The sequence below is a fragment of the Gymnoscopelus microlampas genome (assembly GCF_963454915.1).
Source record: "Gymnoscopelus microlampas genome assembly, chromosome: 1".
NCBI classification, from domain to species: domain Eukaryota; kingdom Metazoa; phylum Chordata; class Actinopteri; order Myctophiformes; family Myctophidae; genus Gymnoscopelus; species Gymnoscopelus microlampas.
The window spans coordinates 46,610,493-46,622,992 of NC_139962.1; the positions used below are offsets into that span (position 1 = coordinate 46,610,493).

Here is a 12,500-nt window from a genome sequence, read left to right on the forward strand (position 1 = left end):
GTCCCTATTTTGAGCATGTCATTTTAGGTAAACATTTTTAAACGTTTCCTAAATTTCTTATTAAAAAAAGGAAATCTTTCAGAAATATTGAAAATAGAAGGTTAGGTTATAGTAGGTTATTTTCTCTATATTGTCATGTGACAACATTGTACGACTATGTATAAAATAGGGCATAAGTAGTTAAGATGATGTAAGAGTAGGATATATATGCTATATTGAACAAATGTTTGACAGAGTAGCAGTTTACACCAAATTAAGGGGTGTATATTCATGTTGTTAAGAAAATAATCTGCTAGTCATGGTCAGGGGTGTAAAGTAACAAGTAGCATTTTTAGACTGAGTAACAATATGAGCAACTTTGACTTTCTATCTGGCTACGTCTATAGAATTACTAGAATTAGAAATGCTTATATACTTTGAACACCGATATATATATATTTTTTATTCTATTGAACATTGTTCAATTGTTGATTGTTTCATTTTGTGCTGTCTTTTGATTGATTGATTGACTTTTTATTGACCAAATATACAGTATGTGCAAAACATTTGATTGCATACACCAGTCAAAGGGATGACACAAGAGCTTATTTCCATTGTGGTCCTATTGGTGTAAATGTGTGACCTGGAGGTGGGTCGCAGAGGGGGATATATACAATAAAACAATATAAAGATTATTGTAATTAAGTAAAGACCAGCTCAGCTACCTCTTTAGGGAGGACTTGACTTGATGCTTGCATGCAACCCATATTCTACATGACTGCTGCAGAATATAAAAGAGAACTTTCCCATAAAACTTTAAAGGAGACACACCATGAATTTCACCTTTTTTTATTTTTTTTTTCATTTTTTGGGCTCCCCAGTGTCTCTTGTACCCCAAAAAAATATATATTTTTAACATTCAGTCATTCATTCTCATTTCAGAGATTTTCAGAATGGGCGTGTCTAACAGGCCATCTCAGAATGGCAAGTTTGCTTACATCACCAAACTTTCTGCCCATGTATTTTGACAGACAGAATTGCTCCAGAATTGCTCAGTAGCACCCCTCTGCCCAACAGGACGTTTTGGTATTGCAGCTGAAAGTGCTTTATAAGCCTGAGAGAATTGACTTGGGATGAGTATATCTGAGTGTTGATTTAGGCTCAAACCTTTTGAAAATGGTTTGAGGGACATACACCATTTGATATTAAATATCATTTTTTTTTTTAAATTCATGGTGTGTCTCCTTTAACATTTACATGGTACAAGGTCTGTGGAGCTACCTCTGGTGGAGTAGTTATGAACATCATTAACCATGGAAAAATAATCGCATACATATTTGGGATTCACATGCAGTATGAGACACTCTAGTCTAGGCTAATAAAATGAGCAGGAAGGAGATACACTTTTTGATAACGCTAAAAGGGCACAAACTATTCACTTCTGCTTTTCTACTAACAGAGTAAAAGCCCTCTGAGAGTGTATCTTTACACCCTCAAAGGAAAAGAAGAAATAAACCTTGAGGATTTTATTGGATACTGTCAAGGAGGATCTCATTGCAGTGGAAAGAAATGGTACACATGCCATTCTGAGATGCAGAACTCAAACAGTTTTCCAGGCGATCGATGACAATGTTGTGGTCTATTGTATCAATGTTGTGGTCGATTGTATCAATGTTGTGTTCTATTGTATAAATGTTGTTGTCTCCACCAGGCCGAAGGCATGGCCGAGACTATGTTTTGCACCTTGTCCGTGTGTCAGTATGTCTGTGTGTCCATCCGTCTGTCTGGCTCACCTCCGGCACCGTTGGCCCGATCGCAACAAAACTGTGTACGCACACTCCCTGGATGCCAAAGCAGAACCTCTCCCCCAATTTTTCTCAGATCGGCCTGTTATAGAGCCACCAGGAGGTCGACTTTTGCAAATCGGTACACAGTATCTATTTAGTAATTAAACCAAACAGGTTTGTTGGATTTTTCATATAGCATCCTGATTGACTTCGAGAGTTTGCAGGAGTGCTCCGTTTTGAACAAAATGCCTCAAATCATGAACATAGCATGCGATTGCCGTGGAGCCACCAGGAGGTCGACTTTTGCAAATCGGTACACAGTATCTATTTAGTAATTAAACCAAACAAGTTTGTTGGATTTTTCATATTCCATCCTGATTGACTTCAAGAGTTTGCAGGAGTGCTCCGTTTTGAACAAAATGCCTCAAATCATGAACACAGCATGCGATTGCCGTGAAACTTTGCACGCACATTGCCACTTGGCCGAGGAAGAAATGCCACTTGAAAATGTTCAAATCAGCCTCATGTGGTCTACCACTCAATGTTGTGGTCTATCATATCAATGTTGTGGTTTATTGTATCAATGTTGTGGTCTATGTTGTGGTTTATCGTATCAATGTTGTGGTCCATCATATCAATGTTGTGGTCTATGTTGTATCAGTGTTGTGGTCTATCATATAAATTTTGTGGTCTATGTTGTGGTTTATCGTATCAATGTTGTGGTCTATGTTGTCGTTTATTGTATCAATGTTGTGGTCTATCATATCAATGTTGTGGTCTATGTTGTGGTTTATCGTATCAATGTTGTGGTTTATCATATCATATCAATATTGTGGTCTATTGTATAAATGTTGTGGTCTATATTGTGGTTTATTGTATCAATTGCCACACTCAAGTCCAATAGAAGTAGGATTTGTGTGAGTCCACACGTTCACAAGCCAAAAAGTCCCTTTGGAGAGAAAATCAATATGGTTTAGTAAGACATTTACCACTGCGCTCTTTGGAAATAACCTCACTTTACCTAACAGCTATGCTTTCTCTGTCCCACTTTAACACTCTCTCTCTCTCTCTCTCTCTCTCTCTCTCTCTCTCTCTCTCACTCTGTCTCTCTGAAGAGATCAGACCACACACTCCAGCTGCCAGAAGGGTTCACATTACAGTCAGCATTACTCTGATAGAGAGTCTCCATCTTTCTCTCTCTCTGGGCGCATCATGTTATGGTGTCATGGTGGCTGTGTGTTGGGGGGCGGGGGGGCTGGTGTGTGTGTGTGTGTGTGTGTGTGTGTGTGTGTGTGTGTGTGTGTGTGTGTGTGTGTGTGTGTGTGTGTGTGTGTGTGTGTGTGTGTGTGTGAGAGATAGATGGGGTGTGTGTGATGGGAACATTCTTATGTAACGGTACAGAACTCCTTGGGACCAAAGATGAAGAAATAAACAGGAGGCCTGGAGGAGGAGGAGGGGTGGGGGTGAACCCTCACATCTGGATGTGACTTTTATAACTACTAAACTCACAATATGAAACAATACATTATGTAGATAGATAGACCTTTATTGATCCCACGAGGGAAATGGTGTCGCCATAGCAGTTACAGCAGTCATACAAAAGACAATTGAGAACACAGCATGAATGGAAGATAAGACAAGACAACCAGTACAAGAGTCACAAGGGTCCCCGGATCCCACTTTGAGACCCAGCGGTTTAGTCTGCGACGACTGCGAGCTTGTAGCATGGCGAGCTATGCTTGTTTTTGTTTCAACCGGGAGTCCGCTAACGGCTAACGGCAAACAAATCAAAACAAACACCCCCTCTCCCAGAGAATTTAAATATGATTCAGAATAAGGGAGACCTGTTTTAGACAAGCGACACCAAAACAACAGACAAAAATCCATTTTACAAAATGGCTAGTCAGATTGCAAAATGACTGTACTGTATACAGTATAAGATTATATTATTAGAGAATACTGAATGTTATAGACCCCTTAACAGACGACGTCACGCTGGTTGCAAGCGTCATACTGCGCAAGCGTCAAACCCATTCTGCCAGGTCTCGCTAGGGCGCGCTGCACTAGCCAACACACAAGAGGAGGTTGGGGTGTGCTGAAACTAGCGCACCCCGAAACAACAGGCTGAGAATTGATTGCATGAAACAATCACCTGTGCATCCAGTCTCAATGTTGGTAAACAAATAATTGGTCTATAATGATATTAATTCGGACAGGGATATTTCCTGATGCATTCAAAAGAGCAGAACATTCTCAGACTCATAAACACGATCTAACAAAGCCTCTCACCAGTAGCGGACCAATGTCTTGACAGTAATTACAGCTGTATGGTGACCAGTGTCATATGTCATTACTGGACAGAGACAGAGTCCATCATTCTCCTGTCTCTCTTCACTGTCATGTCTACACAAAGCAAAATGCCATTCAAGAAATGAAAAAAAACAAGGTTGAATTTCACAAAATCTTTATACCTATTGTATTTGACTTGAGCACAACTTTAATATTCCACAATATTCCCATGAATATTTCTTGAAAAACTGGTTGGGCTCCTCTAAATGCATGCTAAATTGGTTTTGCACAAAGGTGAAATATTTTTGGTAGTACTTGTGTCTTGAACCCATCATGCCATACGTAACAATCTGTGTTGCCACGAAAGCTGCCTTATAATCAGAAAACATAACGTGAACATAATTTAAAACTATATGCTGATGACACACAGTTACATATTCCTAGCCTAGTGATCCTAATGCCACTTGCTTGACTGTCTATCTGAAATAAATAAATAGAGGGAACAGAGGTATTCCCTTTCAGTCATGCATCCACAAATTGTTAAATTTGAATGTCTGTTGTCTAAGTACAAATGTGAAGCAAAAATCCTAGGAGTGATCCTCTGTGGCTTAGCCTTCAAGAGGCATATTAATGTGTTAACCAATTCCGCTTTCTTTCACCTTATAAAACATGGCCAAAGTGTCCATTATTAATACAATGGAATGGTCAAAGCCTAGTCCATGTCTTTACTGTAATCAGAGAGGACTGCTGCATGCTCTCCTTAAAATCACAAGATTCAAAACAGTCCTTGCGGCTGGCAAGGTCCTATGACCTATGTCCTACCAAAACAACAATAACAACAATAATAAAGATAAAGATATAATAAAGATAAAGATAATAAGATAATAAAGATCAGCAATAGGGAGTGTGTGTGTGTGTGTGTGTGTGTGTGTGTGTGTGTGTGTGTGTGTGTGTGTGCGTGCGTGCGTGCGTGCGTGCGTGCGTGTATATGACTGTAGGAAAGTCCTTGTTGACACAGCCAAGTCCTGTTGACACAGCGATGCTGATTGGAACCCCTTCATTGATGCAAACCTAATGAGTGATTAGGTTCAGCTTCCTTTGTTTGACCTGAGAAGCAGTGTTTTATTTCCTTTCTGACTGTGCATGTTCATGACAGTAGAAGTAAGTGTCTTATAGTTTATTATTATTATTATTGTTTCTTTTACATGTTATCGTCATGTCCTGATGTATATTGTGTATGTTTTGAACATGATTATACGTAGCCTGCGAGTTAGTTCTGGCAGCATACACTCGAGATAGGTTACATGCATTGCTCATTCTATGGGGCTGGTTACAGCGTCATGCAGACCCATACAGTACGTACGTCATACTCTGACGTGGCAGTCACGCCAGTCAGCTGTTCAATCGGGTTATTTAAGCTCACCTTCATCGGTGTTCTGTCTGCTTTGTGTTTCATAGGTGTTGTCATGCAGCGTTTGCTCCCACCACCACCCCAGCACCACCAGTGGGCTCTGCTATTGTTCTGTTCCCCAGGGGGGGTTGTTATGTATATCTATCTCCCTGCTCTTAATGGTTAATGATGGCTGTATGATAATGCTGAGCAGGGAGAAAAAATATAGCAGAGCCTGAACGCCAAAATAAAATATTACATCCACACTCTCATTCTTTTATATTGCTTAAATATATTCGGTCTATAATATTGGTTCAATCTTTCGTGAGTTATCTGACAGAACTACTGTGATTGTACTTTGCGGCGAATTGTGTGTGATGGCTGTGCTGTACCTACTGTAGATTGTTTTGAATAGTGTTTTTTTATGTAAGAATAATTTGATGGTTGACTGTCTGTTATAGCCTACTATGTTGATTCTAAGAGATGTGTATTTTGTGTTTTGTAGACCGCACATACAGTATAACACTAAAGACCCTGAACAAAGCTCCTCTCCTGTGAGTCTTTTACCGGAATCACTTCATCTATGTACCAGCTCTACTCCAGAAACTGTAGAGGCCCTGTCCTTTCTGTTTCAATGACCATATACAGTACAGGCATGCCCATATATGGGCATGCTCAAAGACAGATACACGCACGCACGCACAGATTCACACACGCACAGACATACACAGAGCGAATGTACTGTATACAAATTGTATAGTACAGTATAGGTTTGAGCAATCTGTACAGAAATAATAATGCAATATGTTTCATTTGTATTCCGGTACCATAAGCCAGAGGGAAGGGAGCGTTGTAGTTGGCTAGTTAATAGCGCAACGCATATCCCATAGCCTGGAGTTGTTGTTATTGTTCTTGACCGATATGACTTTCTTCAATGTAGTAGTACTGTATAATTAGACCCTCCAGAAAAACGCGGGCAAAAATCCTTGATTATGTGGGCTAAAACTCTTGATTATGCGGGCTAAAATCCTTGATTTTGCGATGAAATATGCAGTTTTTTTTGCAATTTTATGCGGTGAAATTGCGGGAAGTTGTGAGGTATGCGGAAAGTTGTGAAATATGCGGCAATATGCCAAATATGCCAAATATGCGATATGCGAAAAGTTGCGAAAAATGCGAAATATGTGAAAAGTTGTGAAATATGCGATGCGAAGCGCATATTATGCGATGCCATGCGCATATTATGCGATGCCATGTGCATATTATGCGATGCCATGCGTCCTTTTTGAAAAAACGTTACCCGCATAATTATGCGCCATTTTGCTGATTATGCGGTAAATTCTGCGATCGCATTTTTCTGGAAGGTCTAGTATAATGAAACACGTACACACACACACAGCCAGACCCAAATCCATAATGTCGTGGAGATAATGAAGATACATTTACTGCATGGCGCTATACGCCCACCCACCCACATGCATTCACTGTATGTGCAATTGTCCACCCTTTGCCACTTGCCCGAAATAGAGTCAGACACCAAATGTAATTATCTCCAACCCCATCCACCTCGGGATCATATCCTAACTTTATGTCCTCACCCAGACATGTTATATACAGTATATCTACCTAGTGTTGTAATAAAAACGGACTGGGCTGTTGGGACAATGTGTCACGGTGCGACACATTGTGAGCTTGTTGATCTGATTTTTACACATTTAGAACATCTGCCTGTAACAGGGATGCCAGTGTTTATGTACATTCGTAATTACATTGATACATTAATTGTAATATTGTCAAAAATATCAGACAGTCTATATTCACCCGATGGATGTATTTATTTCATTCTGACAAAAGGCAGGGATAAAACATATCCCCAAGTGCAATGAAAAAATAATCACGCATTTGTATGATTTTCTGTATGTACATTCTTTTGTATGAAGGTCTGAGTCTGTTGTAGTCTTGTCTAAATGTTCCATTGAAAAATCTCTAAATAAATGATAAAAATAATAAATAAATTCTAATAATAATAATGACCTTGGGGCATGGATTCCCCAATTCCCCCCAGCGAATTGAACCCTGTCGATAACGAATACAAGGGGCAAATCCGGCTACCTCAGAACAGTCGCCACCAGGTATTCCTTAAAGTAACCTCAGTAAACTATGCCTAAACCTAACCTTATTCCTAAACGTAACCTCAGTAACGTAGCCTGCCTGTATGAATAGTTTACTGAGAACAGGAGGGAACTGTGTAATATTTATAGTTTTGGTCATAACTGGTTGAATTGAAGCAATACCCAATCTTTATGTACAGAGACTGACAGGGAGACAGCTGTCCTAACTGGCCTTTACTCTGTTGTTTCCTCTGTCCTTTCAGAGTGGGGTCATATTTCATCTCTAACAGAGAGGTGAGAACACATCGTCATGGAACACTGACAACGCAACAGATAGAGAGAGCGAGACAAAGACAGAGGGATAGGAAGCGAGAGATAGAGTCAGAGACAGGCAAAGACAGAGAGTGAGAGAACTATGCGCTGACGATACAGATTATAATAGAATTGCATTAGTCAGGTCTTTGATCTATAATAATTTTAGTGAAGTAGTGCAGAAGTACTACAATAGTAGTATTGTGGTTTACAGTGGCAATGTATTGAACACTTAAATATGAGTACAGTCAGTACTCATATTTGAAGTAATTATGTAGTATTATAATAGCGCAGCAGAACACAATGATGATCAAGACTCGGGAGGACAGTGGATGACAGGAGAGCAATCATCATCTTTCTGTTCTTAAAAAGATGATGATGATTTGGAGCGTGAGATTCCCAGAAACAAGGCCTATAACTGTCATCATCATGCGATGACATGCTTGATCTCCTGCAAGTTATCACAGCTTCTGCTGTCAGAGAGGCTTCTAGTTGTCATGACAGAACTAGATTATTCAGAGCATAGCAGAGGAATGCAGGAGTCACAGAAGACTGCAGCAAGACAAGACCAGTGATAGGAACCATCTGCCCGCCATGTCTCATCCAGTCTTCAGAGTGAGAAGGACACAATCCAGAGTAGAACGGTCAGTGCATCCACAGTATAATGTGATCAACCCCAGATTAAAAGGGTGATTTATACTTAGTTGTGCGCCTGTGCTGCACACCAAAAATAGCCAATGTACAAGGTCACAACGCATCTTGTTGCGACGTGTTGTGAGCTTGTAGTTGTGGTATCTTAGTTGAAAGTTTGCCCCCAGAACAAGGGATGCGAGGGTTCATGTGGTTAAGGCAATGCACTGAATATGGAAATGTTCATGTAAACAAAAACCTTACACTAATTAAGATATTGTCGCAATCACAGCATGCATAACCCAATTGACACGACTAGATTTCTGCTCAGTCTTTGGATTTATTTATCCACTTTAATCGTATATACTGTACTTAGTTTATTGGAGTCCCTCAGGGATCTATACTTGGTTCACTATATTTTCTCTCTACACCAAATCTCTCCCGTGAAATAAGCAATCTACAAGTGTGTTGGAACTTGTTAGCTTGTAGATCAATTATTTTCCAGGGGGGTCCCCACATGATTATGGGGGGGGGGGTCCCCAGATGACAATTTAAGGACTTTTAAGACTTTCAATACCTAAAAAAAAAAGAAAGAAAAGAAAAACACCATTACTTTAAAAGTAATCAACATTGGCCAAAATGTCAAATAATATAAGAAAGAGGCAAACATTTCTCAAGAAGCTCACAACACCTTGTTATACATATTTTCACGATATTTATCTGTGGAACCGAGTCAAACTGAATGTAATGCCTCAACTCCTACATTCCACGTGCTTATCAGGGTGGGGGGTCCCCAGTTCAAATATGATTACTTTGTGGGGTCAAAGCCTGAAAAGGTTGATATTGATAACCACTGCAGTAGCGGAGCAGGAGCGATTGACTTTACTCACAAAATTCAACTAGTTGGCCTAATGAAAAGTTATTATTATCACTAGCACACAAGCTTCTGGTCTAGACCATTTACCGTTTATTTTGCCACATAGCTTGCAAGTGACATTTGCATTGCCTGTGGCCTGAAGACAAACAAGGCTGACATCAACACTCACTAAATACTGTATCCGGTATCTCCCCTTTTTAACACCAACGATCAACTCTCCCTTGAGCAAGGAACTTAACAAACACTATAACCCCGGTGTCCCTATTTTGGGCATGTCATTATAGACAAAAAAAGTTTTAATAGTTTTCACAATTTCCCCCAAAACGTAAACAAATTCAAATTTTACAATAATTGCTTATGTTTGACTCCAAAATCAGACCTCTGACTTACAACTTTAACTTTTAAATAATGTTTTACATTTATACAGCAGTAATGTATGTCTCTCAGCATAATAATCGTAAAAATAGAAGGGAAAAAAATGGTTACAACATGAGCTTGCATATTGTCTATTTTTGTCTAACTTTTGAAATTGTTTGAAGTATGGGGCTGAGGTGGGTTAAATGTGAATGTGTATATATATGTATATTTATACTGCAGAGATGTATGTCTCTCAGCAGAATAGTCGGCAGTTCCTTGATGGTAAAGTGTACAAAGGTCAAAGACATGGTGCCTAGACAACTGTGATCCTGTGATACTAACTGACGGTATCTGAGGTATAAATAAAGTTGTTTATTGTTCTCTGCTGCTCGCTGCTGATTGAAAAAGAAAAAAAGGTTGTTGCACACAACTGTTGGTTAACTTACAAGCAGTGACAAGTACAACTGTGTGTGTGTGTGTGTGTGTGTGTGTGTGTGTGTGTGTGTGTGTGTGTGTGTGTGTGTGTGTGTGTGTGTGTGTGTGTGTGTGTGTGTGTGTGTGTGTGTGTGTGTGTGTGTCTGGGAATGTAGGGGGAAATGGAGTCTAAATATGGTTGTGTGTACAATGTGGGGATTTGGAGTTCTGTTACCATGACACCAAGCTCTCTAAGCAATGCACGCATGCACGCACGCACCTAAAATTGGGTACCAATTCACTATTAATCCAGGGAACATTGACTTAACACTGGAGCAGCTTGGGGTGTGGTGACTTGCTCAAGAATAGTCGTGGATTCAAACTGGCAGCTTTCTTTACCTAGCAAACTTGTAAAGATCAACTCTGACTGAGTTTTTTAACCAAGGAAACAGACATACTAAAGAATTATTCCCCTTGTGTGTGGGTGGCAGACACGCCTTCGACCAAAGTCTCTCTCTCTCTCTCTCTCTCTCTCTCTCTCTCTCTCTCTCTCTCTCTCTCTCAAACACACACACACACACACACACACACACACACACACACACACACACACACACACACACACACACACACACACACACACACACACACACACACACACACACACACACACACACACACACACACACACACACACACACACACACTATGTACAGTATTCTATAACAGTTACATTATTCTTCCATCATATTCCTTTTTGTTGCCTAAAAACTTTGCAACGTGTCCAACATTTCACTGTACATACTGCACTTGTATGAGTGAGTGACACACACACGCCCACGCGCGCACACGCACACACACACACACACACACACACACACACACACACACACACACACACACACACACACACACACACACACACACACACACACAGGCAGATTAACTTTACTGTTTAGTGTGACGAGAACAGCTAAGCTACCTCTACCTCCTACAAAACCTGCTCCCCATTGCTCACATGGTTATTATCTCTCTGTTCTATAATAAAGTAAGTCTCGAGTAAATATCCCTTTACCAAGTCTCGAGTAAATATCCCTTTACCTCTGTTTCCTACAAAGAATTTTAAATCATTATTTCAAAAGATTTTCTAAGTTCAAAAACAAAAATCTATAGCTCTACTGTTTGTCACAAATGACTCATTGTGAGCTTGTACAGTAGATTTTAAGTGGTTAATTCATAATGTATTTTTGTACGTTTGGGTCCCGGGGAGACACAGACACCTTTCGGTTCTCAAGCTGCAAAGTTTGGTAAACACTGATCTAAACCATAAACAAGCCTACTGTGCACAACTAAAATTTTATTCTTCATTTAAACACTCAAAGAAGTTTTTTTAAGTGCATGAAACTGAAGTGATGAGCAGTGTTGCATTGCTGAATTGGAACGTGGTTGCACTACGTGACGCGCACGTCGCTTAACACCTACACTACAGGTTACACAATGAACAATTGATATGCATCTAGGCTCATTCCTATGTTAATTCACCTGGCGTGAGTCGAGAGCCTTTGAAAACTTTGTTGAATTTAAAGTTGTTTTAAATCTATGCATGTGCCTGTGCGTGCTCCTGTTCAAAAAGGTTGTTGCACGGCGTGTTAGGTCGTCCCATGAGCAATGCAACCCTGGTGATGAGTCTACATAATTTTACACTACACATTAGAGCACTTATGGGGCACAGTACAGACACTGTCCTAATTCTAACCCAAATATGCTGATATGAAATGACCTGCGAGCCAATCCTGGTAAATGTATTTGGAGTTGGTGAGTCTGTGTCCAACCACCAGTGTCCCTTCTTTTATTCCTCCACCTATCACCTCCCATATCCTCCTCTCTGTTCCCATCACCTCCTCTCTCCTCTCTCCTCCCATCCCTACTCTCCCCCCTCACCTCCTATCTCCTCCCATCACCTCCTCTCTCCTCCCATCCCTACTCTCCCCCCTCACCTCCTATCTCCTCCCATCACCTCCTCTCTCCTCCCATCCCTACTCTCCCCCCTCACCTCCTATCTCCTCCCATCACCTCCTCTCTCCTCCCATCCCTACTCTCCCCCCTCACCTCCTATCTCCTCCCATCACCTCCTCTCTCCTCCCATCCCTACTCTCCCCCCTCACCTCCTATCTCCTCCCATCACCTCCTCTCTCCTCCCATCCCTACTCTCCCCCCTCACCTCCTATCTCCTCCCACATCTTATAGAAGAGAAGGGTATTGAAGTGAAGAAACAGAGAAGTACACTGTGTGTGTGTGTGTGTGTGTGTGTGTGTGTGTGTGTGTGTGTGTGTGTGTGTGTGTGTGTGTGTGTG

General features: G+C 40.7%; 1 protein-coding gene across 2 annotated transcripts in view; it reads right to left on the minus strand.

The window, feature by feature from the left end:
- hsd11b2 (hydroxysteroid (11-beta) dehydrogenase 2) overlaps positions 1 to 12,500 on the minus strand; it is a 24,946-nt gene that overhangs the window by 11,887 nt on the left and 559 nt on the right. The gene's annotated exons all lie outside the window — the stretch shown is intronic.